The sequence below is a fragment of the Solanum lycopersicum genome, chromosome 4, assembly GCF_036512215.1.
Source record: "Solanum lycopersicum chromosome 4, SLM_r2.1".
In the NCBI taxonomy this organism is placed as follows: Eukaryota; Viridiplantae; Streptophyta; class Magnoliopsida; order Solanales; family Solanaceae; genus Solanum; species Solanum lycopersicum.
In genome coordinates, this window is record NC_090803.1 from 6,888,934 (window position 1) to 6,895,097 (window position 6,164).

A 6,164-nucleotide genomic window follows, 5' to 3' on the forward strand; every position below is an offset into this window, starting at 1 on the left:
GAAGTTTAGAGTTTAAAATTTAAGGTATTTAGAATTATTTTGATTCAAATTATATTAAAAATTCAAAGTCCATAAATCTCAATCAGATTCAGAATTTGAAGTATATAGATTTCTAAATTAATTTCGATGATAGTTGAATTTTAAAAATTTACAGTTTTTAAGTTTCTAGATTAATTTCAATTAGAATCCGAATCATAATTTAAAATTTATAAGCTAATAGATTTAATTTGATCATTCATAATTTGAAATCTATTCGATCAAAGTCAAATTAAAATTTAAAATTTTATAAGTTTGTAGATCAATTTCAAGCATAGTCGTAATCATATTTTGGAATAGTTAGGCTTATAGATTAAATTATATTTGAAGTTTTTATATGTTTATTATTATAGACTAATTTCAATTAACCTATATTCATATTTATAGTTTTTAAATTAATATATTAATGTAATAATAATAATAATTAAATATTTATTGTTACTTAATTCCAAATAATTCTTACATTTTTTAATGCATGATAAAATTTGAAGTGAAATTTTCAAAGTGATTTAAGTTTATATTATAAACACATATACCCCCGAATTTATGCCTTCCTTTTTAGGGATCAATTAGGTTAATCAAAATTCTTTACCACTAAAAGTAACACATTCTATAAAGTTTTATATGAGGTAACCAATAAAATTATTTTGACATGATATTAAATAGTTTAAATATTTTAAATTCAATTTTTACTGTCATCTATAATTGATATGTTAAAATTACCTTTTTAACCAAAAACATTTTTTCCTTAGATTATTGCCAAAAATTTCATTTGACTTTTGAAGTGAGAATTTTGGACATAAAAGTTTAAAAAACAAAACAATATTCTTATTTCAAAATCAAAATGAAAACATTTTATTAAAAAAATAATTGGTCAAATTAAATTTTTTAAAAAGGACAATTGTTGCAATAATGAGTAAACGGTGGGGCTACTATTAAAGCGTCGGTGGACAGAAGGGGCAGATTTTAATAAATGAAAAAAATATGTGTATTAAAGTTAATGAGTCCTAAAAATAGAGGGGCCACCCTATAGTTTTTTGTTGACAAATTAAAAATATTTTTTAATTATTATACATTATTATAGTACTATTTCTACTTCTGCTGCTTTAAATTCTATCAAAAGATTTATATGTTAGTTATTGGTCAATTCAATTTATATAACATGAATTTGAAATAGTCAATTTTAATGTAAATGTTGAATATGATACGAATTTAAAATAGTCTGAATTTTAACATAAATATTGAATACTGAATAGAAAAGAAATTATGTTTCCATATGTTTGTCCTTGCTTTTCAATACTCATTATATGAAAATTATATAATTAGTAGTTAATTTTCAGGTTGAAATTCCGATATTAATAAGAATTATTTTTTGAAAAGAATATTAAAATTAGGGGTTAAATGTTAATTTAATATGTAACATGTTCAAATATAGAACTATCCAATAAAGAGAGAAATAAATAAGTTTAAATTAAGAATGGATGTGTACTTCTATATTAATATCAAAAGAGACATTAAGAAAATAGAGTAATTGTTAATGCAAATGTCATACTTATAAAAAAATTAAAAAGAAAAACTATCAATAAACTATGTTCTTGGAAGTAAATTTATTATGATAAAAATAGCTTTGTGTGATAATAAATATCTATTTAACAAAGAGTTTTAAAAAGTTTTTATTGATATTAGTTGATTGTCATTATGAAATTTAAGGATATTTGCAAAGAGTGTTCATTATCACTTAAAAAATATACTTAGCGATAATTAAGTTATTGCTGTTAATTAATTACAACAAAGATTATTTTTAAGGATAATGCTAAATGATCAGAAAATCTGGCCAAAAACTTAAAAAGTCTATAATATTTTATTTTTTTCTAAAATAAAATGATCTTTTTTTTTTCATTTTAATTAAAATGTATTAAAATTAAAAGGATAAAAATAGAGGATACTCAGGATATGCTCAAAATAATCCCTCATCTTTGGGTTAAGACTCAAAGTGATCTTTAAATTTTCACACGAAGCACTAATAGTCCCTCATGTTTGCAATATTGGTGCATTTTTGGTCGTCTCCTAAAATTTTGCCTATTTTTTAACATTACTTTTTGTCCAAAATTTTATACAAGGAATGTCCAATCGTCTTTTAATATATTTAATAGAAATAATAACTTTTTATGAGAGAAATAATAAGAAAAACATCTTTTTCTGTTCATGAGAAATATTACCAGCTAAACTAAGAACATTTCAACATATGAATTTGCAGGAAAAGAAAAAATTGTACCATTGTACGTGAAATTATCGTGATGAACCTTTCGACTTTACCTACAATACGATTTCTACTAAACACAACAAAGTGTTTTTCTTCTCACATTCTTTGATATGGAGTTGTTATTTCTACTAAATATATAAAATGACTATTGAACATCCCATACACAGGTTATGGATAAAATCAATGTAAAAAAATATGTAAAATTTTGAAGGACAAAAATGTATCAATATTACAAATAAGAGGGACTATTAGTGCTCTGTGTGAAAATTCAAGAATCACTTTGAGCGTTAGGCCAAAGAAGAGGGACTATTTAATCCTTTCCTCGATAAAAATACTAAAAAAAGATAAAATAACATAATGTAAAATATATTATTTCACTATTCTCATCAAATTTTCTGACCAAATTCCCCCCCCCCCCCCACCCCTCTCCATTTTAAATATAATAAAATAGTTTTACAACAAATGATCAAAGAAACAATAAATGAATTATCTAAAAGTTTAGATTTTCAAGAACATTTAATTTACACATCAAACTGTCGTTCATTATATATTTAAATAAATAGAAGAAATGTTAATAACTAGAGAAATTATTTTAAGTATTTTCTTCTATCAAACATTACAATTACACTTCTATCTAATAAAAAATAATATCTATATCACTATAAAAACAAAAATAAAATTTTACATACAATCACGAAATTATACCTGATATATTATTGATCCACCATGTATGTGAGAGTCAAACTGACCCTCCCATTATAGTGGTTGTCCCAATAAAGCATTTGTTTTTTTTTATTATTGTCAAAATGTGAATTATAAATGGGTGATAATTTAATGGAACTTTCCATGAAACATGTGCTAAAGTAACAGCTACAGCTATAGTACTTTGGCAATTAGTTTTCACCGCACAATGCACATAATATAAGGTCCTTTCTTTGGTTCTTGGAACTAAACAAATATATATATAGCATCAATTTTATTATCGTGCAACGATAAATATCTTTCGTTTCTTAACTAGAGTTTACGAGTTCAAATAATAGGAATGGACTAGGGTTATTATCTTTTGGTAAAGAATGTCGGCTATACCCTAAAGTGATGAGAGTGCTTTTCGACGCAATTTGTTCTAATTGAGGTCGATATATGTATATAATTTAATGATATAATATATTTCCTTGTGGTTAACTTATTTACTTATAGATTTCTTTCTTCAAAATTTGAATCGCAAATGAAATATATTATCATGTATAATTTATTTAATTAAAACATGTTATAGTTCGAACATCTAAATAACATATATTAGCAAGTTTAAGGGATCGTTGATGTATTTCACTACTTCTAATTATAAAATTTTCGATTTAAAATCTGAGTATGAAGTCTTCTTTTAACAGTCAACGCTAGCTTTATTTAGTGATATATTGCAAAGACCCAACTTTAACTTTGATGACATTATGTCCGGTTGGAGGGGAAATTATATTGTCCTTCATATAAGTCTACTCACTTCTAATCAATGGATGAATAGTGCAAAAAATAATATTTTGTTTAAGTCACTCGATATTCATTAATTCATTAGATATTCAGTATTCATTAGTTTATTTATTTTAAATTTGTATTATGGCATATTCAATAAGTGGAAAGCGTTTCGAAAAAATCATTCCTAAAGCTTTTGAAACCACACTTATATAAGTGTAACATTTTTAATTAGATGTTTAGAGTTTGCATTTTGAAGATATTAACATTTTCATCATCAAGAGCTAATTAAACCATTCTCCTAAATAATATACTTCGTATGACATATATTTAAAAGAGTTAAATCATTCAAATATATTGAGGCAAAACTTTCTTCTAACAATATAAATTTGAATTACTTAATTCGGTAACCGATCACCAATCAACTTCTCACGGAAAAAGAAATTGCTTTCTAAGATTTTATGACATAAATTCAAATCAATCCAATCTACAATAACTTTTATATACCAAATACTTAAAGGTAAAACAATATTTCCTACTAAAACTTTATAATATAAATTTAAAATAATCGAATCAATAACTTAAAAAACAATACTTCTTAGGAATTAGGACTCAAGGAAAAAAATTATATGATTCTATATTTTTTTGAGTTGATATTTGGCCACTGTTATTAGGTAGTTGAAATAGTAGATATTCCACCTATAGTACAACCAATTATATTGTAAACAGTACTGTTTACAATGCAACTTCCACTCCTTTATTACTCACACATAAAAAGTCACACAATGCTTATATAGATTTATTAATTTTTTCATTTGTTATTTGATATTTATTTTAAAATTAGTTAATTAAATTTATTATTTAAAAAATATTCCAAGTGGTAATTTCTTTTAATTAAAGATAAATCATATTTATAACTTAAATTTAAAACTTCTGCATAAATGGTGACTAAAATTTATTCTATATCACAAAAAAATCACCAAACTTGTACTGCCAATTTCTAGCCATTTAAACCACATTTAAATGGTCCTACTTTGTAATAGACTCTGTATAAAAAAATTTAGCATCAATAGGTTCAGAATTTATATTTTAATTATTTTTTGCAATATAGAATTTTAGTTATTTTAGTAGATACCCCTTTTGTAAGTTGCCTATCCCATGAGAATAAATGCTAAACATACAATATTTATTTTATTCTATTCTATTTTATTAACTTTTTCCACAAAAGAGGGTGAAACAATACAAAATGCTCTAAATGGTTAAACATTAAAAGACCCCATCTTTGGAAAAAAAGTTTATGATAACGTTACACTCGTTTTTGATATATTAAATAATTTTATAAATAAAATAAGATTAAATTATTATTTTATATTTATAATAAGGATTTCCAATTTGCTCAAAATAGATCTTTAAACAATAGATTAAAAGGTGTATATTTTGTGAGAGAAATTAAAAAAAGATTTTTTTACTAAATGATTATCTCAATATTGAAATAAACGGTAAAAATTTCACTAATATGAACTCATATACCGTACAAGCTAGGTTCGCTCATTCCCAACACCTTTTTATATTACGAAATTAGTATCAAACAATTTATACGCACCTCAAAAATTTCACGTGGTACATATTATAATTTTTTTAAATTACATGTATATTGCTTTTTATTAGCATAAATATCAAATTATTTTATTCAGAAAATTAAGATAAATAGAGAAAAATTACTCATATCTTTTTAGGCCCATTTTCTATGCCATGTTGTTTATACAAGTGTTCACTTTTCCTTTTTTTCTTTCACAAATATAGTGAAACAATATTTGTGCTTGATTGAGATGGGAGAATTTAAAAAAAAAAAAAAGCCTATAAAGTGGATTCAATTGCAAATGAGAAATCAATGTTAGGATGAAGAAGAATCTGATTCTCAAAAGTATGAAAATGACTAAAAATAGGCCCAAACAAAATAAATAGTTATTGTTTTTAATTTATGTGATACGATTTAATTATACATATAATTTATAAAATATGAGAAGACTTTTTAATATTTTAAAATTATCTTTGAAATATAAGATTCTTAAAATATTCTCTTAGTTCACTTTTACTTGTACACTTTGGTCTTTACACATTTCTTACGAAATAATGAGTAGTATATAGATATTTTACCCTTTTATATGTATAATTTTTGTTTCTAGAAAATGCTCACTTATTTGAGAAATAAAGTAATTAATGTAGATGGTTAAATAAAAAAAATATAATTGTCTTTTTTTATATGTTAAAAGTGATAATTAAAAATGAAAAATTAGTTTAAAATATTAGACAAGCTAAATAAAAGAATAATACTTTTTTATATAAAAAAAATTGTCAAATATTTGAAATCCAGCATAGGTAAAATGTCAATAGTGAT